The sequence below is a fragment of the Salmo trutta genome, chromosome 25 (genome assembly GCF_901001165.1).
Source record: "Salmo trutta chromosome 25, fSalTru1.1, whole genome shotgun sequence".
NCBI lineage: Eukaryota > Metazoa > Chordata > Actinopteri > Salmoniformes > Salmonidae > Salmo > Salmo trutta.
In genome coordinates, this window is record NC_042981.1 from 41,381,109 (window position 1) to 41,405,372 (window position 24,264).

Here is a 24,264-nt window from a genome sequence, read left to right on the forward strand (position 1 = left end):
ACACACACACACACACACACACACACACACACACACACACACACACAATCACAGAAGAGCTCATGCACACGAAAACTCTTGAAAAACATACACACAGACACACACATACGCACACACACAACCAAACACAGTCACGCATGGGCGGGATGAAGTCATTCACCCATAACCAGCAACACACACACACTGTACTCCAGTCAGTCAGACAGTATTAAAGCAAAGTTTTCCAGGCAGACTCCCATGGCTCCCTCCCTCCTGCCTAGCCCCAAAGTAGGGGGAATGGAAAACAGATGTGGTGAGCAGTATGAGGTCACAGCCCCTGTCCCTTCCCATCCACGGGGCCTGGGTGTGGGGGCAACATCTGCCCCTACATGGGTCAGGAGCAGGGCAGCATGCCAACACACACATAGGCATGCACAAACACATGCACGAATGTACACATGCATGCACACACACATACACACATACATTGACTATCCAGCCACCCAGTGTAGTATCACCTCTGGGAACTAACCAACGACATAGACAAAACAATCCTGGACAGTTTCGCTATCTCCACACATATCCCATAACATTTCTCCAATGTACCTTTACAACACAGGCTAAGCCGTTTCTGAAGCAAAATGTAGACTTGGATTTATTGTCGATCTTTCTTGTTCTTGTAGAAAGAAAAATATTGACGCACTGGAATTGCCAATGCTCCCAAAATGTTGGTTTAATCAGGCAATGTTGCGACCCCAACTGGACATTCGTCTTTCGTTTTCTTACCATCTTCTCGACCTTTTCATCTCATGCTTTCTGCGATCCGACCTCATTCACTCAGCCCCTGCAGCTTTAAGCTTGTTTAAAAGCGACCTACTGTATCAATTGATGAAGAACAACGGCGGGGGCAGGGTTATTATGTGGGATGTTCTGGAATGTTCTCATGAGCTTCCCTAAGCCGCCTCGAAGTGTGCCACCCGGTCCAACTAGAGCTGAGTCCCCAGGCCTGAGGCACATGAGCCCACACAACCTCGAGGCTTAACCCTATCAGTCCCAAGACCCCAGCAAAAATCAGCTTTAGATTTATCTGACTTTCATTTATCTGCATGTCCAGCCCTTATATTTAGCCTCAAAATGAAGTCTTTAACCATTTTCTTTTCAGGACAACCAGAGCTACAAGTAGAACACAAAGCAATTTCACATAAATATTTGGTTTCATGAGTTTTATTGACAAATGTCAATAAAAAAATATGGTCCGCCAAAGCAAAAACCGGACAAAAATGAATTTATCTGAATGCTGTAAGTACAGAAATTGTTTGCTCAATGTGAAATAAATATCCAACTAGTTAGTGACAACTGTGTGCAGTTTGGAGTTTGTGACAGCAACTATGTGAGCTTATTACAGTATTATATACACTATGTACTGGGATTTCCTATGATCTTCTATGTAGAAGAACCCCTTACCTTTTAAAACCTCTTACATCTACACGTTCCGCTAGCGGAACGTCTGCTCCAATATCCAATGATGGGCGGGGCGCGAAATTCAAACTCCTCTAAATCCGAAAACTTACACTTTTCAAACATATGACTATTTTACAGCTATTTAAAGACAAGACTCTCCTTTATCTAACCAAACTGTCCGATTTCAAAAAGGCTTTACAGCGAAAGCAAAACTTTAGATTATGTCAGCAGAGTACCCAGCCAGAAATAATCACACAGCCATTTTTCAAGCTAGCATATCATGTCACATAAACCCAAACCATAGCTAAATGCAGCACTAACCTTTGATGATCTTCATCAGATGACACACCTAGGACATTGTGTTATACAATACATGCATGTCTGTTCAATCAAGTTCATATTTATATCAAAAACCAGCTTTTTACATTAGCATGTGACGTTCAGAACTAGCATTCCCACCGAACACTTCCGGTGATTTTACTAAATTACTCACGATAAACGTTCACAAAAAGCATAACAATTATTTTAAGAATTATAGATACAGAACTCCTCTATGCACTCGATATGTCCGATTTTAAAATAGCTTTTCGGATGAAGCACATTTTGCAATAATCTAAGTACATAGCCCGGCGTTACAGGGCTAGCTATTTAGACACCCTGCAAGTTTAGCCTTCACCAAAATCACATTTCCTATAAGAAAAATGTTCTTACCTTGCTTGTTCTTCATCAGAATACACTGCCAGGACTTCTACTTCAATAACAAATGTAGGTTTGGTCCCAAATAATCCATCGTTATATCCAAACAGCGACGTTTTGTTCGTGCGTTCTAGACACTATCCCAACGCTAAATCTCGGCCACGAGCATGACGCAAAATATGACAAAAAATTTCTAAATATTCCATTACCGTACTTCGAAGCATGTCAACCGCTGTTTAAAACCAATATTTATGCAATTTATCTCGTAGAGAAGCGATAATATTCCGACCGGGAATCTGCCTGTCTGTAAACTGAGGAAAAAACCGAAAGCCGGGGGCGGGGCGTGTCACGCGCCTAAGGCTTAGTCCATTGAGTGACCACTTAGCTTTTGCTCTCCTTTGTTTCAGCCAGGGCTTTGAATTACGTCATTCCTGTTTTTCCCGGGCTATGAGACCTCATTGGAGACGTGTGAAGTGTCACGTAAGAGCAGAGATCCTTTGTAAACGATAGAGATAATAAAGAAGGGCAAGAAATGTTCAGACAGGGTACTTCCTGAACAGAAGCATCTCAGGTTTTTGCCTGCCATAGGAGTTCTGTTATACTCACAGACACCATTCAAACAGTTTCAGAAACTTTGGAGTGTTTTCTCTCCAAAGCTAATAATTATATGCATATTCCAGTTTCTGGGCAGGACTAATAATCAGATTAAATCGGGTACGTTTTTTATCCAGCCGTGAAAATACTGCCCCCTAGCCATAACAGGTTAACGACTCTAGTTTAGCTTGTGAGCATCATAGAGAAAAACATGTTACATGTGCGTGTTAATGAAAGTCTTCGTGAGAGTCTTTTCATAGATAGCTTGAGTTTGTAGCTCAAACCATTCGGACTCTACATACATTTTTGTAAAAAGACCCGGGCCCCATCAGGATCTGCCCTTGTCCCACAAACACCATTCTAGCTCAGCCCCTGTTAATCACGTAGATACCAACCAGACTAATGGTTGGTATCTACAGATGCAGAAGAAATAGATTCATCCAATGGTACAACCCAGATGTTGGGGGTAGGAGTGGCTTGCTAGTAAATGAGGTCAAAGTGAGATGTTAACAAAGCTACCTTATTCATTCTTCCGAAAACACCTCTCACCTTTTGTGACAACTGATGTGTCCTCTCCTTCAGTTTCGAACTAAGCATGTAACTGCATTGACAGTAATTGATTTACAAGTCATTTTGCGTACCGAACAACCCCAGACAATATCAGTAGCCTAATCCAACTGCGCACTGTGCGCTGCTTCGGCAATGACCAACGACAGGTAGGTGGCCTATTCCTGATCTTGCACATCTGCGCAGCACCTTCAGAATTCAAATGCTTGTAAAATGTTAGGCTTCAAAGTGGAACTGACAGCATTTTAGCAACATGAAATCTCATGAAATCTGTTCATATACAGCCCCAGGAAGAATGAGACTTTAAAAAAAAAATCTGACAAGGGAGCACTTAGATATGGTAATTTTCAAGTTTTCATTCATTCTTAGAATGGTTGGGAATTACATATACGTATATTAATGCATTTGTGAAAGGTCTATAGCCATTTAGAGTGGGAAAGCGGCCATGCGTTTGGACAACTAATAGACACTGCAGTAAATAAAACCTAATAAAAACATCTGTCTCGTCCAAGACCGGAGTCTACACAGACCGGTGCACCATAGCCAATCAGAGCTACTGTAGGCCTTTATACAAACAAGCCATTTGGCACACGGGCCTGCCATCATTCACTTTGAACTGGACTGTGTGTTTACAGGTAGTAGCAACAGTGTGACTTTAGGTCATTAGAACGCATTCACCAAAATACACCTGAATGGATTTCTGCAAATATGTAAATACCATGGGAGTCCTCTTACATTTGGGAACTTTACAGTCTTATTGATCAAACAACCATAAAAAGGTAGGCTATCTCTCCCCCAGTTATGCACATCAACAACAACAAGATCAACAACTAATGCAATCCTGGCGAGAAGAGCTAAAATCTAACAAGGGAACATTAGATAAGATGGAGCCGACAGAGAGACAAGATGGCGCTGACAGAGAGGGCTGCCTCGCTTCTAGTCCTTAGGAAACGTTGTAGTATTTAGTTTTTTATGTATTCTTTCTTACATTGGTAGCCCATAAAATATTAAGTGTTATTACATACATCCGGGAAGAACTATTGGATATCAGAGCGACGTCAACTTACCAACACTATGACCAGCACTACGACCAGGAATACGACTTTCCCAAAGCGGATCCTTTGTCCGCACCACCGCATTTGAACTGATCCCAGAGGCCGACCCAAAACAACGCTGCCGGAGAAGAGGAAGACAGAGCAGTCTTCTGGTCAGACTTCAGAGGCGCGCACACCACCCACCGCTTCCGAGTATATTACTTGCTAATGTCCAGTCCCTAGATAACAAGGTCGATGAAATTAGGCAAAGGGTTGCTTTCCAGAGAAATATCAGGGATTGTAACATGCTCTGTTTCACGGAAACATTGCTCTCTCGGGATATGCTGTCGGAATCGGTAAAGCCACCTGGATTCTCGGTGTGTCAAGCCGACAGGAATAAACAGCTCTCCGGGAAGAAGAAGGTGAGGGTGTATGTTTCATGATTAACGACTCATGGTGTAATTGTAACAACATACAGGAACTCAAGTCCTTTTGTTCACCTGACCTAGAATTCCTCATAATCAAATGTCGACTGTATTATTGCCCAAGATAATTATCTTCCGTTATTGTCACAGCCATGTATATCCCCCCTCAAGCCGATACCACGACGGCCCTCAAGGAACTTCACTGGACTTTATGCAAATTGGAAACCATATATCCGGAGGCTGCATTTATTGTAGCTGGGGACTTTAACAAAGCTAATTTGAGAACAAGGCTACCTAAATTCTATCAACATATCGTCTGTAGCACTCGCGCTGGCAAAATGCTGCACCACTGTTAACTTCCCCGATGCATACAAGACCCTTCCCCGCCCTCCTTTCGGAAAATCTGACCACGACTTCATTTTGCTCCTCCCTTCCTATAGGCAGAAACTCAAACAGGAAGCACCCGTACTAAGGACTATTCAATGCTGGTCTGACCAATCGGAATCCACGCTTCAAGATTGTTTTGATCACGCGGACTGGGATATCTTCCGGTAGCCTCAGAGAATAATAGCAACATATACGCTGATTCGGGGAGTGAGTTTATTAGCAAGTGTATAGGAGATGTTGTGCCCACTGTGACTATTAGAACCTACCCTAACCAGAAACCGTGGATAGATGGTGGCATTCATGCAAAACTGAAAGCGCGAACCACCACATTTAACCATGGAACGACGACTGGGAATATGGCCGAATACAAACAGTGTAGTTATTCCCTCCACAAGGCAATCAAACAAGCTAAATGTGAGTATAGAGACAAAGTGGAGTCACAAAACAACGGCTCAGACACGAGACGCATGTGGCAGGGTCTACAGACAATCACGGACTACAAAAGGAAAACACGTCACGGACACCGATGTCTTGCTCCCAGACCCTTCTTTGTCCGCTTTGAGGATAATACAGTGCCACCGATGCGGCCCGCTACCAAGGACTGTGGGCTCTCCTTCATCGTGGCCAACGTGAGAAAGATATTTTAACGTGTTAACCCTCGCAAGGCTGCCGGCTCAGACGGCAAACCTAGCCGCGTCCTCAGAGCATGCACAGACCAGCTGCCTGGTGTGTTTACGGACATATTCAATCTCTCCCTATTCCAGTCTGTTGTCCCCACATGCTTCAAGATGTCCACCAAATGTCCTGTACACAAGAATGCAAAGGTGACTGAACTAAATGACTATCGCCCAGTAGCACTCACTTCTGTGATCATGAAGTGGTTTGAGAGACTAGTCAAGGATCATATCACCTCCACCTTACCTGTCACCCTAGACCCACTTCAATTTGCTTACCGCCCCAGTAGATCCACAGACGATGCAATCGCCATCACACTGCATTGCACCGCCAACAACCGCAGGGCTCTCCAGAGGACGGTGTGGTCTGCACATCGCATCACCGGGAGAAAACTATCTGCCCTCCAGCACACCGACAGCACCCGATATCACAGGAAGGCCAAAAGATCATCAAGGACAACAACCACCCGAGCCACTGCCTGTTCACCCCGCTATCATTCAGAAGGCGAGGTCAGTACAGGTGCATCAAAGCTGGGCCCGAGAGACTGAAAAACAGCTTCTATCTCAAAGCCATCAGACACTATACGATGCATTTATTAAACATAAGAATGAGTGTGAGTTTTTGTCACACTCATTCTTATGTAGCAGTACTACCAGTAGAGCTGGTATGTGTCTCAATGGACGCAGGCCTTTTTTTTAACCATTTATCAATGTTCGTGCAAACGGAATAAGCAGCAGCTACATTTGGCTACATACTGTACGGACCGTTAGTGGAATTCCCGCAAGAGAGTAACGGTTAATGTGATTGGATGTTAATTATTTGACTAGGCTACCTGTATTTGACATTGTGTTGTTATTTCGCTGAACATTAGATGTTTTAATTGTATTTTTGGCAGTGAAACGAGGCTTCTCAGGCGAGAAAAAAAACTCGCCCAAATGTATAGCCCCGTTGGAAAATATAAATGGACTGTTTGAAAATGTGAAGAAAAAAATGTCTATCACATTTTTATTTGGCGTACCCCCGACGCCATTGTGGTACCCCAGTTTGGGAATACCTGATCTAATGCATTTTTCCTATGCCGCTGTTTTATCGCTCATCCATATATTTATATTTATATATTCTTATTCTATTACTTTACTTAGATTTGTGTGTATTAGGTATCTGTTGTGGAATTGTTAGATATCACTTGTTAGATACTGCTGCACTGTCAGAAATAGAAGCACAAGCATTTCGCTACACTCACAATAACATCTGCTAACCATGTGTATGTATGTGACCAACAAAATTTGATTTGATTTGATTAAATCCTCTGAAACTTTTTCAGATAGTTGGCCGTCAGAATTCCACTGATAAACTTCCTGCCAATGCATGCTTGTCCCAACCCACGTTTTGACAACTGAATGGAAACTTGCCTGTCCGCCCATTTGATCGATGGCAAATATGCTAAACAAAAATATAAACGCAACATGTAACAATTTCAAAGATTTTACTGAGTTACAGCTCATATAAGGAAATCATTCAATTGAAATAAATTCATTAGACCCTAATCTATGGATTTCACATGACTGGGCAGGGGTGCAGCCATGGGTGGGCCTAGGAGGGCATAGGCCCACCCACTGGGCAGCCAGGCCCAGCCAATCACAAAAAGGCATTATTACAGACAGAAATACTCTTCAGCAGGTGCACCTGTGTAATGACCATGCTGTTTAATCAGCTTCTTGATATGCCACATCTGCCAGGTGGATGGATTATCTTGGCAAGGTAGAAATGCTCACAAATAGGGATGTAAACTAATTTGTGCACAACATTTGAGAGATATAAGCTTTTTTTTGTATGGAACATTTCTGGGATTTTTATTTCAGCTCATGAAACAATACTTTACATGTTGCGTTTTAAATTTTGTTCAGTGCATTTGATTGACAACTAAGAGTGCATTTGTAAATTGCCTTCAGTGTGTCAGAGTGCGTTCCGGGTCATTCGTAAATTCAGAGCGTTGTCAGATTGTCTGTTCATAAAGACAGAGCGGTTCGCTCTCTTAGTGTTCGGAGTGCACACTGGACGCTGTGGCTGAGGAGTAGGGTTGATCCGGCTAGCTTGCTAGCTACTTCCAGACACAAATGGGGGAACACCTCACTCTGACAATTTTACTCACCGTAGCAGAGCAGGTTAGGCTGTTTACATGTTATCTAGAGCATTCGTGACTTAACTATTTCTTTTTTTAATTCAACAGTTATTCTGCGCTCTGGCACACTCAGACGAGAGTGCTCTAAAATCAGAGTAGATAGCCAGAGGGAATTTGCGAACGCAAGAGATATGCTAAGTGGATAACAGTCGGTCAAGTTCTTGCTAGCTAACCAAATGACACCTGCATCTCTAGCTGTGTATAGCCACCGAAAAATTAGGGAAAAAAGTCGGTCATTCACCCACTCCTCCGATGACATTACATGACATCCTCCTAGCAGCTAGCGTTAGGCTCCATGTTTTTAGTTTGCAACATAAATAGATACGCTAGCCTATTAGCCACATTATGACTGACTTGTGATCCTTGCCTTGCTAGTTTGAATGTGTTGACATTGCCAGCCTTAGTTACATTTGTCCATGTTTGTCCAAAATATTGAGTCATTGAAACTGAAACAGTGCATCCCGAATGGAGGCAGTTAACAATGTATCAGGCCAGCTTTGATTTACAACCTGATAGCAATATTTTTTGGACTACCAAGAAATGTATTGGTGAATTATATGAATCATGCAGTGAACTGGATCCATCTATTTTGTCAACAATGCCTTAGTGTACGTCATGGAATTTTGAGTCAAATATATCACATTTTTAAAACCTCTTTTAAAGTTGGTTTTGTAGCATAAACTGGGAATCTGATATTTTGGACTGATGATGATTGTCTGTTTCATATCTGCAAAGTAAATAAAACGCTGTCAGTTCCACTTTAATATGTAATTTGATAGGTTATTGTTATCAAATATGCTGTTAAGTTTTACTGGAATAAAAGTAAGATACCGGAGACACAACTCTCATCTGGCTATAGCCTACCTGCTTATATTAGATTTTATTTGGATTGTTCAGGTTCACCATCAGTAATACTTTTGGTACTTTTGCTTTATTTTATACAATCAGTGTAAATGGTCATTTCTTTTGGTTCAAGTTGATAATTTCATAACAAGGACAGCAATTCACTGCGAGTAAAGCGACACTGCATGGTCGAAACGGGAGGAAAAGCTCACTGTCACGACTTCCTCCGAAGTCGGTCCCTCTCCTTGTTCGGACGACGTTCGGCGGTCTTCTAGCCATCGCCAATCCACTTTTCATTTTCCATTTGTTTTGTCTTGTCTTCCCACACACCTGGTTTCAATCCCATCAATTACATGTTGTGTATTTAACCCTCTGTTCCCCATATGTCCTTGTCCGGTATTGTTGATTGTAAGAGTTTGTGCACGTTATGTCTGGCGTGGGAAGGGTTTCGTCCCATTGTTTTTATTTATTGTTTTTGTTCACGGTGATTTTTATGATTAAACTGCACTGTTGTAACACAGTCTTTGCTCTCCTGCGCCTGACTTCTCTGCCGCCAGTATGCACACATTACACTCGCTCCATAAAAACTTCAAAATGGTCAAAACCATTCCATTTTGAGACGGGGTGATATCCAAAATTGTGCTATATACTCATTGGCTATAATTTTTTACGATAAATATTCATACATTCCTAGATCAAACACTTAATTCAAACACTTTTAATCTGGAAAAATGGCAAGTGGGTGATCGTGATTTCAGATCAAAAGTGTGGGGAGAAAAAAAGCATACATTGTCCCCCGCCCCAATACACAGGAGCCTGCTAAGGGGAGGACGGCTCATACTGTAATAATGGCTGGAACAGAGCATATGGAATGGCATCAAACACATGGAAACTATGTGTTTGATATATTTAATACAATTCCACTTATTCTGCTCCAGCCATTGCCACAAGCCCATCCTCCCCAATTAAGGTGCCACCAACCTCCTGTGCCCTAATAGGATAGTGGGGTTGTAGATTCCCACTAGTCTCCTTTATGGCACAGCTCAGGTGATTACATACACCATAGACATATTCATCATTCACACAGAAGTCCCAATGGTCACAGATCAGAAGTCTATTCCACGTTGGTTCAACGTAATTTAATTGAAATTAAGACAATGTTGATTCAACCAGTGTGTGCGCAGTGTGGTCAGCTCAGACACATCCAGCTCAGAGGGGCCCAGCTCTTGAGTGCCATCAACAGCTGATTTGAACTTAGAATGGAAAATGAATGTTTATGCAACAAATGTTAGTGCATAGAATCACATCGAACCATATGGCAGAGTGAGAGAGAAAATGGACGCAGCTGCTGAGCACTGAAATCACAGAGGGGGATGGAAGCTCACAGTCAGACCGGTGGGGCTCTGGAAGCTCTGTCTGCCCTGCAGCTCCAGAGAGAGGTAGAGAGAGGAAAGAGAACAAGAAATAGAGAAAGAAAGAGGCACATAGACAGGAGGGGTAGACTGAATACAAACCTCAGCTGCTTACCAGGCAGCCGCCCCCAAATCTCCTCATACCAGAGGGGAGAGAAAAAATGTCACAGTTTTACTTCAGATTCTGACGTTTATCCACGTTTCTCCAAATTTCAAAGTGTTTTTGACATACCGGGTTGCTCCTCCTGCTCTGCATCATTCCGAATGGTTAAATTAAGGGTTCAAGATTTTGGATAGGGTTAAAACATTACATTTAGGCATTCATTTCAAAAGATTATCTTAAAGGGTAGAAGGTGAAGCTTACCCAAAATACAGAAACTACAAAGTGATTCTATACATTGAATCTAGTTGTTACGTGGAGCGACACAGGGGAACCCAAGAGCAGACTCAGATGAGGTAACAGGGATGAATGAACCAAAATATGTATTGTTACACAGAGAGATATGGAGTGCAGATCCGGGGAAGCTCGGATGAGTTGCAGAAAAACCAGATGTGGAGACTGAGGTTGGAGTTAGCTGAGTAGAACAGGGTAAACAGGTCCTGAGGGGAATCCAAGGTAGTGGTGGTGAGTAAAATCCAGAGCAAAGTAGTTGGGTGGTGAGATGTGGAACAGGAGACAGAGACAGAGCGGTAATTGCAATGAGAGGATAAACGGTGTCAGGCAGGGAAACAGGCACAGCAGAGTAACAGGATCTTGAATAATCATAAATGGCTAGAATCATGAACTGACTGAGCAGAGATTACAATCTGGCAGAATGGAAGTGGCAGGACTGAGTATTTGTAGAGGTCTTGATTATGGAACGAGTTGCAGCTGGTAAGGATCTGCTCTGACTCCAGCACACCTGTCTTCAACCATACAATCACACAGAGAGAGAGAGGGAGATAGAGAGAGAGAGTACAGGGGGAGTAACTGCAGGTCAAGAAGACACCGGATGAATACCAGAGGGCGTAGCAGGAGCAGATGTGACACTAGTTCACTCCCTCTCCCCCTCTCTCTCCCTGTAGTGCTGTACTGAAACAGCTTCAAACAGGCCACGTGACTCGTGATGTTGCTGGATGCAGGCCTCGCTCTAGTCCGTTGCCAGTGGACAAATTTGTTGTTTAAGGATCAGGGCCCTCCGCAAGGCTCAAAATCATTTTAGTCCCAAGCCACCCCCTGTACCCAGACGTTGAACTACTCCCCTCTGGGCGCAGGTATAGGGCACCCCTCAGCAGGAAAAACAGAATTAGACAATCATTTGTGCCAGGTGTGATATCCCTCCTAAATAGATCGGGTTAATGTTCCTAGCGACTCAGTATGTAACTGTTATGAAAGTTGTATTGTAGAAACGTAGAAAATGCACGTCATACCCTTATTCACAGATGCACGTTTTTTTCGGTGAAGACAGCATCACATATTAGGTATACAAAGTAAACAACAACCTACAAACATGTACGACAACAAAATACTCGCAAATGATGAAGAAAACGACTGGAGGGGCACCGATGGTGTCTTCGAACCTGTCACGCTGGTATAAATGATTCGGGAGACAGGCGCAGGAATGCTTAATAGGGTTTTTTATTAAAAACTTCTTAAGGATCGGCGTTCCGTCAACGGGACAGTTGTAAATCATGCAGCCCGTTATATCAAGATCGCAGATTTTAGAGAAACAAGAGATGTCGGTACATATAAGTATCTTATAATCGGCTGAAAGTTTACAGTTTTGTTAATATAACTGCACTGTCCAATTTACAGTAACTATTACTGCGAAAAAATGTTGTGCTATTGTTGGAGGAGAGCTCCTAACAACAAAACTGATTTTTCACAGCAATAGGTTTGATGAAATTCACCTCTAAAGGTGAAATGTGTACTTACATTCTGAAATCTTGCTCTGATTTATTATCCAAAGGGTCCCAGAGATAACATGAAGTGTCGTTTTGTTAGATAAAATCCTTTTTCATATCCTAAAAAGATCGATTTTGTATTTCCACTTGTTCAATTTGTAAACAAAGGAATCTGTGAAAATCTCACCCTAAATGTTGTTTGAACAAGTCAAATCACGTTCGTATGTACACCTCAGAGATTAGGGGTGTAGTATATCCTATAGGACACCATATTTGGTCAGAGAGCGACACCTTCATGGCACGCCGATGACGCGGCGGCCATCTCTTGGACGACTGTATCTTTGTCAAATAAGCACCAATTGGGGTCAAACAAAGCTAGCTAGATAGCCAATGAGCTGGACTTTATGGGAGTACCTGGAAACCCCGTTTCGGTCGCAAAATGTAGGCACTAACCTTTTGCAACAGCATGCCTTTTTCTTTTGGACACAACGTATAAGAATATTCAGACTTATGAGGTTATGAAAACTGGTTGTTTTGCAAATGTTGAACTTATAATATGGCTACTAATACTTGGAAAGCTAAATCAAAGTCCAAGTATACAGATTTGACAATATTCTTGCAGAAAAAAATGGAATATGAATGCTAATGTCCCCTTCACAAATGTACTTGGGGACTTCTCACTAAACGTATTCTTACTCACTCATTTTTTAAGTTATCCATCTGAAACTGTGCACATACACTGCTGCCATCTGGTGGACACTATCAGAATTACAACCAGATTGATGGCTTTACCAGTGACCTTTCTCTTGCATTTCAAAGATGGTAAAAAAAACACTGGTTGTTTTTTTTCTTTGTATTTCCTTCTACCAGATCTATTGTGTTATATTCTCCTACATTCACATTTCCACAAATTTCAAAGTGTTAACTTTCAAATGGTACCAAGAATATGCATATCCTTGCTTCAGGGCATGAGCTACAGGCAGTTAGATTGGGGTATGTCATTTAGGTGAAAATTGGAGAAAAAAAAGGGGGCTATGCCTAAGAAGTTTTAAGCCCCAAATTACGGCGTGTTGTGTAAAGGCACGGGGACGAAGACCAAACAAACACATAACAAAAACACAGGGTTGAAACCCAAACAAAAGAGCGAGGAGTACCTCGAATAAACAACACTAGCGCACAATGATTATCACATGGGACGAGACCCGTAATCATCTGTGCAATCCACAAGGGCACGAAAGCCCAAAACACACAGCACAGGTACTCACATGCACCAGTGGACATAGTTACAATAATCAACAAGACCATGGAAACCAAAGGGCACATATATACGAATACTAATCAGTGGGAATAGGGGACAAGTGTGCGTGATGAAAGTTCTGGAGGGATCCGTGACAGAACCGTATTTATTTGAGCCTGAATATTCGGATGAAGAATTGAGGCAAATTGAGCTTAAGATGGCTTCCTCCACTCTTGCCACCGAACCCGCAGAAGCAGCTGAACCACAGCCCCAACCCATCCCAAGGATCAACACAGACTGGCGGTGCAGTTGTGGCAATTGCTCTCCAGAAATGGAGGAACGTAATGATGAGAAGCAGTTAGTTTGCTTTTGAGGCCACAGGGATTTTGCCGCCCACATATCTCTGGTGTCCTTGAAACATTTTTCAATATTCCAAAAAGGAATTGAAGACGCAACCCAGTTCCAGCTGGGTCAAATGGACAGTTATCTAACGAGTAAGTAGCTAAACTTTACTTTATTCAATTATCTCGTATCATAAACCTCTATAAGCGGGAGCGTTGGTGGGTTTATGTTTCCACATAAGCCCAAACACTAAATAGCCTGTGTTTATTTATCCCAATGTTTTTTCTAATATTTTATTTGAATAGGTAAAGATACACATTGAAGTTGAAATAACAAGAACAACTCAGGTCTCTCCCTCTGTGGCAATGTTGGCTGGATGATTAGGCTTGGGCAGCTGGCATGAAGGATCCCTGTCAACCACCGTTGAATCCTGGCGCCGCTCCAGCACCTGCTCAACCAGACTCTCCCTAAACTGGAACTGTTTTGGTTCATAGATTTTTTTGGGCAACCCACTGCTTGGACTGTTTCAGAAACACAGTCTTGAAGCATTTCTCACCTACACAATGAAGGCCAAGTGCAGTTAGATATGTTTACATGGTACACACACACACAAATTCAAAATGATAATTTTTGTGTTTGACAAAATACAGTTAGCTTATGTTGTAACAGGATAGATGGTATTTTATAGTATGCTAGACATACAGTTGAAGTCGGAAGTATACATGCACCTCAGCCAAATACATTTAAACACAGTTACACAATTCCTGACATTTAATCCTAGTAAGAATTCCCTGTCTTAGGTCAGTTAGGATCACCACTTTATTTTAAGAATGTGAAATGTCAGAATAATAGTAGAGAGAATTATTTATTTCAGCTTTTATTTCTTTCATCACATTCCCAGTGAGTCTACACGCTGCGCCTTTGTCGCCTTTATACGACCCACGTTACAGTGCCGCAGATGTGGTAGGTAGAAGAGACTTCCATATGAGTTTTATTCCTTTGAAAGATATTGTTCCTGATTACACACTTAGTTGCCACTTCATTTAATAGGTTTTGGTCTATGTGTAGTAATAATAACCGTCCTGAATAAACTGATTTAGCCATTTCATCTCAATACATTATTTTAGCATAGTTACTTATCAGAATCCTTTGTGTTAGGTTTGTTCTTTCTTATGGGCCATAATTGTCTTGGCAATCATTTTCAAGCCCATGTACCTGTATGTCTCTCCTAGATTTACAACAGGAGTGCCAAAGGTGATTTGCAACATTTTCATTCACAGCCTTAAAACGTCATTGCCCTTATTTTTTGACTGTGCCAGAAGTTTCTTTATCAAGCCTACTAGAGGAAAGATCAACATTTTACCTAAACATTACAAAAAGGAAACATATGACACTGAATGACAACTCTATTGTTGGTGGAATAGTTACAGATTTACCCTTTGAAACATGCCAGCAATCCAGCTCATGTTGGATAGTAGGGTATTCTTCTCGCATGATTTTTCTGATTGATGGTGAACGATCAGTAGTTGATACAGGTAGACCCTCTGTCAGTATGCTATTCAACCCTCTCTGAAATCCAACTGACTCAATCGCCACTGAACTGGTGGCGTTAGTGACCTGTTTTAGAAAATACAAAAAAATGACGTATAGAAAAATATATTTTGAATACCATTTCAATTGTGATCACATTTGGTCATACTGAAAGTAGTAAGTGAAATTATTATTATTATTTTTTAAACTTTGTTTAACTAGGCAAGTCAGTTTATATTGATGGCCTACAATACACCTACCTGGATCACATCAGCTTCAATTACTTTATTGGTCCTGTCATTCATGTAGCTGTATGAATGAAGAAATAAATAAATTAATGATTGATTGATTTGCATCTCAAGTTGAGAACCCATTCTTTGGCAGTAAGATAATTGAGAAATGGTGTCAATTTTTTTCACATGATTTGCAAAATTCTTAAATAAATTATTATGATAATAATTATAATGACCTATACAGTGGCTTGATAAAGTATTCACCCACCTTTGCATTTTCCTATTTTGTTGCCTTACAACCTGGAATTAAAATAGATTTTTGGGGGGTTTGTATCATTTGATTTACACAACATGCCTACCACTTTGAAGATTCAAAATATGTTTTATTGTGAAATAAACAAGAAATAAGACAAAAAAACAGAACTTGAGCTTGCATAACTATTCACCCCCCCAAATCAATACTTTTTTGCAGCAATTACAGCTGAAAGTCTTTTGGGGTATGTCTCTATAAGCTTGGCACATCTAGTCACTGGGATTTTTGCCCATTCTTCAAGGCAAAACTGCTCCAGCTCCTTCAACTTGGATGGGTTCCGCTGGTGTACAGCAGTCTTTAAGTCATACCACAGATTCTCAATTGGATTGAGGTCTGGGCTTTGACTAGGCCATTCCAAGACATTTAAATGTTTCCCCTTAAACCACTCAAATGTTGCTTTAGCAGTATGCTTAGGGTCATTGTCCTGCTGGAAGGTGAACCTCCGTTCCAGTCTCAAATCTCTGGAAGACTGAAACAGGCTTCCCTCAAGAATTTCCCTGTATTTAGCGCCATCCATCATTCCTTCAATTCTGACCAGTTTCCCAGTCCCTGCCGATGAAAAACATCCCCACAGCATGACGCTGCCACCACCGTGCTTCACTGTGGGGATGGTATTCTCGGGGTGATGAGGTGTTGGGTTTGCGCCAGACATAGCATTTTCCATGATGGCCAAAGCTCAATTTTAGTTTCATCTGACCCGAGTACCTTCTTCCATATGTTTGGGGAGTCTCCCACATGCCTTTTGGCGACCACCAAACATTTTTGCTTATTTTTTTCTTTAAGCAATGGCTTTTTTTCTGGCCACTCTTCCATAAAGCCCAGTTCTGTGAAGTGTATGGCTTAAAATGCTTCTATGGACAGATACTCCAATCTCCGCTGTGGACTTTTACAGCTCCTTCAGGGTTATCTTTGGTCTCTTTGTTGCCTCTCTGATTAATTCCCTCCTTGCCTGGTCCGTGAGTTTTGGTGGGCGGCCCTCTCTTGGCAGGTTTGTTGTGGTGCCATATTCTTTCAATTTTTTACTAATGTTAATGGTGCTCTGTGGGATGTTCAAAGTTTCGGATATTTTTTTTATAACCCAACCCTGATCTGTACTTCTCCACAACTTTGTCCCTGACCTGTTTAGAGAGCTCCTTGGTCTTCACGGTGCCGCTTGCTTGGTGGTGCCCCTTGCTTAGTGGTGTTGCAGACTCTGGGGCCTTTCAGAACATGTGTATATATACTGAAACCATGTGACACTTAGACTGCACACAGGTGGACTTTATTTAACTAATTATGTGACTTCTGAAGGTAATTGGTTGCACCAGATCTTATTTAGGGGCTTCATAGCAAAGGGGATGAATACATATGCATGCACCACTTTTCTGGGGGGGGGGTGTAATTTTTTACATTTCACTTCACCAATTTGGACTATTTTGTGTATGTCCATTACATGAAATCCAAATAAAAATCAATTTAAAACAGAGGTTGTAATGCAACAAAATAGGAAAAACGCCAAAGGGGATGAATACTTTTGCAAGGCACTGTATGTTGTATATTTAGTGGAATAGCCAGGACTGTCAGCACAGATGTGGACTGCCTTCCCTGCATTTCCATCCTGGACCATAGTGGAAATTATATTTTCCTGCTTCAGTCTTTAATCCTGATTTATTAACAGTAGGAAGTAAGAGGACTGTAGTACGAAGAATGTTGATCGTGCAGGGAACTGTATATTACATAGTTCAGCCCAGTCCTTTATGTCAGTGAAAGTGGCACCAGTGAACAGCTCTGAAAAAGTTGCAACTTGAGCTCATGAATGTTGGGGGTATGTGGGGTATGTGGTCCTCGTCATCATCAGGGGAGCTAAAACTGGTGTCCAGCTGGGAAGGTGAAGACTGTGGATGTTGTGTAGGAAAAGGTGAAGGAGGCTGCTGTTGCTGAGATGTATTTCCCTGATCCTCCCTAGAAAGACAATACACAAAATGATCGAAGTGTTCAAAAATTAAAGCAGCACATACTGAATAACACTTTGATATACGGAGTCATAGAAAATATATACATTGTTCTAGATTACTTACCAAAGACTCAGGGACCCTTTCTGGTTAACCTGGAGGTCTGGACACAGCTGCAAAGCCCATGGACTCAGGAGATCAACCATATTATTAAACATTTAAAACAGCTTTACTCTCACCCATTTAAATCAAACAATCAATGTGAAATCATTACACATAAATGCTGAATGTACTCTCAAAGCATGTTGTCATACAAATGCACAATAGATAATCAATTACTCCAGGTGGTTCTAGGAGACAGGCAGTTCACAGCTTGAAACGTTGTCATACTAATTAACCATGGCAAGCCAACACATCAGACATTGGGAAAAGATGTGAAAATATCCATTATTTACATGGGTGCCAGATGAGCTTGCTGTTGTTTGGTCCTTTGAAGACCAATCAATTGTGGCCAGAACCTGTGATTCAGATAGGAAAATTTACCTCAGTTACTTGTGACACAATGGAAGTTCATGATACATAAAATATGAAATGTGAAAGGGAGAGGCAGTTGATATAGTATTGGATATATGCCCAAGTGTTATTCTGTTGTGTATTGACAAATAAAAACTTCCATCCTAACACACAAGTCATGTTATACCATTTATTTAACATGTAATACGTTTTCATGGCCATGGTGCTAAAATTAATTATAGGGGGAGAGTTTAAAAATAGGCTACACAATAGACCAGACAATGGCCAATCGTATACCCCAGGTGGTTCCAGGGGCCAGGTATTTTTTATTTCTAATTATTTTTCATTTAACCTTTATTTAACTTGTTTAACTTATTTCACTCATTGTTAAAACTTCTCTAGGGTATGTGGGACGGTAGCGTCCCACCTCGCCAACAGCCAGTGAAATAGCAGAGCGCCAAATTCAAAACAACAAAAATCTCATAATTGAAATTTCTCACACGTACAAGTATTTTACACCATTTTAAAGATAATCTTCTCGTTAATTCAACCACATTGTCCGATTTCAAAAAGGCTTTACGGCGAAAGCATAGCATTAGATTATGTTAGGACAGCACCTAGACAAGAAAAACCACACAGCCATTTTCCAAGCAAGGAGAGGTGTCACAAAAACCAGAAATACAGCTAAAATGAATCACTAACCTTTGATGGTCTTCATCAGATGGCACTCATAGGACTTCATGTTACACAATACATGTATGTTTTGCTCGATAAAGTTCATATTTATATCCAAAAAACGTATTTTACATTGGTGTGTAATGTTCAGAAATGTTTTGCCTCCAAAACTTCCAGTGAATGAGCACATCAATTTACAGAAATACTCATCATAAACTTTGATAAAAGATACAAGTGTTGTGCACAGAATTATAGATAAACTTCTCCTTAATGCAACCGCTGTGTCAGATTTCAAAAAAGCTTTACGGCGAAAGCAAGCTTTGCAATAATCTGAGTACAGCGCTCAGACATCAAAACAAGCCATACAGATACCCGCCATTGTGGAGTCAACAGAAGTCACAAATAACATTATAAATATTCACTTACCTTTGATGATCTTCATCGGAATGCACTCCCAGGAATCCCAGTTCCACAATAAATGTTTGTTTTGTTTCGATAAAGTCCATATGTATGTCGAAATACCTCCTTTTTGTTCGCGCGTTCAGTCGAGTAACTTTTCAGGGAAGTTAGAAACCTATATACACAGGCAGTTAGAAAAGCCAAGGTTAGATTTTTCAAGCTGAAATTTGCTTCCTGCAACACAAACTCAAAAAAGTTCTGGGACACTGTAAAGTCCATAGAGAATAAGAACACCTCCTCCCAGCTGCCCACTGCACTGAGGATAGGAAACTCTGTCACCTCCGATAAATCCACTATAATTGAGAATTTCAATAAGCATTTTTCTACGGGTGGCCATGCTTCCCACCTGGCTACCCCTACCGCGGTCAACAGCACTGCACCCCCCACAGCTACTCGCCCAAGCCTTCCCCATTTCTCCTTTTCCCAAATCCAGTCAGCTGATGTTCTGAAAGAGCTGCAAAATCTGGACCCCTACAAATCAGCCGGGCTAGACAATCTGGACCCTTTCTTTCTAAAATTATCTGCCGAAATTGTTGCAACCCCTATTACTAGCCTGTTCAACCTATCTTTCGTGTCGTCTGAGATTCCCAAAGATTGGAAAGCAGCTGCTGTCATCCCCCTCTTCAAAGGATGGGACACTCTTGACCCAAACTGCTACAGACATATCTATCCTACCCTGCCTTTCTAAGGTCTTCGAAAGCCAAGTCAACAAACAAATTATCGACCATTTCGAATCCCACCGCACCTTCTCCGCTATGCAATCTGGTTTCAGAGCTGGTCATGGGTGCACCTCAGCCACGCTCAAGGTCCTAAACGATATCGTAACCGCCATCGATAAGAAACAATACTGTGTTGCCGTATTCATTGACCTGGCCAAGGCTTTCGACTCTGTCAATCACCACATCCTCATCGGCAGACTCAATAGCCTTGGTTTCTCAAATGATTGCCTCGCCTGGTTCACCAACTACTTCTCTGATAGAGTTCAATGTGTCAAATCGGATGGCCTGTTGTCCGGGCCTCTGGTAGTCTCTATGGGGGTGCCACAGGGTTAAATTCTTGGGCCAACTCTTTTCTCTGTATACATCAATGATGTCGCTCTTGCTGCTGGTGAGTCTCTGATCCACCTCTACGCAGATGACACCATTCTGTATACTTCTGGCCCTTCTTTGGACACTGTGTTAACAACCCTCCAGATGAGCTTCAATGCCATACAACTCTCCTTCCGTGGCCTCTAACTGCACTTAAATACAAGTAAAACTAAATGCATGCTCTTCAACCGATCGCTGCCTGCACCTGCCCGCCCGTCCAGCATCACTACTCTGGACGGTTCTGTCTTAGAATATGTGGACAAATACAAATACCTAGGTGTCTGGTTAGACTGTAAGCTCTCCTTCCAGACTCACATCAAACATCTCCAATCCAAAGTTAAATCTAGAATTGGCTTCCTATTTCGCAACAAAGCATCCTTCACTCATGCTGCCAAACATACCCTCGTAAAACTGACCATCCTACCAATCCTCGACTTCGGCGATGTCATTTACAAAATAGCCTCCAATACCTTACTCAATAAACTGGATGCAGTCTATCACAGTGCCATCCTTTTTGTCACCAAAGCCCCATATACTACCCACCACTGCGACCTGTACGCTCTCGTTGGCTGGCCCTCGCTTCATACTCGTCGCCAAACCCACTGGCTCCAGGTCATCTACAAGACCCTGCTAGGTAAAGTCCCCCCTTATCTCCGCTCACTGGTCACCATAGCAGCACCCACCTGTAGCACGCGCTCCAGCAGGTATATCTCTCTGGTCACCCCCAAAGCCAATTCCTCTTTTGGCCGTCTCTCCTTCCAGTTCTCTGCTGCCAATGACTGGAACAAACTACAAAAATCTCTAAAACTGGAAACACTTATCTCCCTCACTAGCTTTAAGCACCAGCTGTCAGAGCAGCTCACAGATCACTGCACCTGTACATAGCCCATCTAAAATTTTGCCCAAACTACTACCTCTTCCCCTACTGTATTTTATTTATTATTTTATTATTTTGCTCCTTTGCACCCCAGTATTTCTATTTCTACTTTGCACTTTCTTCCACTACAAATCTACCATTCCAGTGTTTTACTTGCTATATTGTATTTACTTTGCCACCATGGCCTTTTTTTGCCTTTACCTCCCTTATCTCACCTCATTTGCTCACATTGTATATAGACTTCTTTTTCTACTGTATTATTGACTGTATGTTTGTTTTACTCCATGTGTAACTCTGTGTTGTTGTATGTGTCGAACTGCTTTGCCTTATCTTGGCCAGGTCGCAATTGTAAATGAGAACTTGTTCTCAACTTGCCTACCTGGTTAAATAAAGGTGAAATAAATGTAAAAAAAATACTGCCCCCTACCCAAGAGAGGTTAAACAGCAGTTCACAGCCTGAAATGTTGTCATGCTAATTAACCATGTCTAGCCAACACATCAGTCATTGGAAATTAGGATTATGAAAAATAGCGAGCAGAATGCAACAACACTTTTTTGTTTTATTCTATTCTGCAATGTAAGGTGACATTATTGTCTCTTCAACCCCCTTGTCATAAATGCATAGGGAAGATATGCTATCGTGTACAGCACCTAGGCCTACAGTATATGCAAGGATTTTGGACACTGGCCAACCGGGTAGTAGACTGCAATTCTTATTAGCCCGGGTCCAAAATTTGTGCCATGCAATATTTGAAAGGAGAACATTTCCCTGGTAGGCTAGTTTGGCACATTTTCTACTAACCCAGTCTGAAAAGTACAAGCCACGGACGAGCGGGCTAGCTTCATTTCTATCCCTGCCTACTTCTACAGTTGAAGTCGGAAGTTTACATACACTTAGAATGGAGTCATTAAAACTCATTTTACAACCACTCCACAAATTTCTTGTTAACAAACTATCGTTTTGGCAAGTCAGTTAGGACATCTACTTTGTGCATGACACAAGTAATTTTTCCAACAATTGTTTACAGACAGATTATTTCACTTATAACTCACTGTATCACAATTCCATTGGGTCAGAAGTGTACATACACTAAGTTGACTGTGCCTTTAAACAGCTTGGAAAATTCCAGAAAATGATGTCATGGCTGTAGAAGCTGCTGATAGGCTAATTGACAACATTTGAGTCAATTGGAGGTGTACCTGTGGATTTATTTCAAGACTTACCTTCAAACTCTGTGCCTCTTTTCTTGACATCATGGGAAAATCAAAATAAATCAGCTAAGACCTCAGAAAACAATTGTAGACCTCCACAAGTCTGGTTCATCCTTGGGAGCAATTTCCAAACGCCTGAAGGTACCACGTTCATCTGAACAAACAATAGTACGCAAGTATTAACACCATGGGACCACGCAGCCATCTGTCGTGTCTTTGGCTATGCCGGATTAAGTGATATGACATGCTAACTTATAAAATGATTTCTCTGTAATTAATATTACCTGATTAAGCTAATCATGTAAATGTATTTAACTAGAAAGTCGGGGCACCACGGAAGAACGTTTATAGAGCTGTTATCTTCCGAATAAACTCTTAAAATACTTAGTAATATTTTACATCGATAGCAGTCAATATTAACCCTTAACTTATTTTCAGTCTCATAATGAAAGTTGTAAATTCTTGGTTATCTTCACGAACCCTGGCTAACAAGTTGAATCAGCAATACAAAATTGGGTTTAATTATTTATTTACTAAATACCTAACTAATCACACAGAATTACAAATACACAGAATACCAATGATGTCATACAGAAAACGTCCCGGTGGACGGAACCTGGTTACACAAAGGAAAGGGGGTTGGGCTTGAATGAAAGAGCGGGAAGATTTAGGAACAAAGAAACAGCAGCTATGCTATCGTAAATACATTATCTTATGCATTCTAAATTACCGCCCATTTGGAAAAGGAAAATGCAATAAATATTTACTCTGAGCTGCGCTTCGGTAGATTGGTCGTAGATGCTGGCCGGGTTGGCCAACAGATCTTCCTGTAGTGGAAGAATGTCAATGGTGGTAAATTGGATACGTGGTGGTATCTTCGTCTGGTTGTTAGACTGGATCCGTCGTCCGTCCTTTCCTAGCCCACGTTAGCAGCGGCTAACTCAGCGGCTAGGAAGTATCACTTCTGTAGTGAATAAGCTCAAAGTTCATACCAGTTCATACCATAGCTCACGCCGAGGTTGGCTTAGTTCTGTCCTTGATATGGTTTAGTTAACATGTGTGTCCTTCTAACGTAGAGGCTGCAGACCTCCCGTACTGGAACTACTGGTTATCTTTTCGTCAAAGGCTTATATAGTGGAGAGGGGGGAAGGAGGTGTTTCATCGTTTATAACACCTGTCTCTTCACAGGGTTGGGCCACTGATCGAGCAGGGCACTTTCTTTATGAAAACCCAATTCTCTCATTTGGAAGCTAAAATTACATTTAATCTCCTAACAAACAATTTCTATATCAAACATTTCAATTGCATAACAATTCCATGTGACTCTGATAACTAGAGGGTGTATACTTTCTCAGGTACAGTTTATGTCGTCCTGTCATCAATCATAATGTCTCAGATAACAATGAACTGACATACATACTCATTACGTTATCAAGCATATTTCCAACTGGTTTTATTATCAAAATATGGTTCCTTTCCCCATTTGTTTGATGTTCCCAGACTCTCTATATTTAACAGGACAGCAGTCCTTCAATAGGGTCAGTAAGAGAGGGGAAGGGAGAAAGGTATTTATGGGGGGGTCATAAACCACACCCACAGGCCAACGTCATGACACATCATACCGCATCATTTGCACTTTTCACACCAAAGTTCATCTCTAGGAGACACGTTCTGTCTCCTAGAGATGAACTTTGGTGTGAAAAGTGCAAATCAAT

The 24,264-nt window shown here is 41.6% G+C and overlaps 1 protein-coding gene and 1 long non-coding RNA gene across 2 annotated transcripts in view; one reads left to right on the forward strand and one right to left on the reverse strand.

Annotated features, from left to right (window-relative positions):
* The window catches only part of LOC115162577 (parkin coregulated gene protein homolog), a 271,046-nt gene that overhangs the window by 226,098 nt on the left and 20,684 nt on the right, over nt 1-24,264 (forward strand). The gene's annotated exons all lie outside the window — the stretch shown is intronic.
* LOC115162578 (uncharacterized) lies at nt 14,570-15,804 on the reverse strand. The gene is made up of 2 exons (XR_003869580.1): nt 15,509-15,804; nt 14,570-15,335 (listed from the first exon to the last, which is right to left on the reverse strand). It is a non-coding gene; the product is annotated as an uncharacterized LOC115162578 (long non-coding RNA).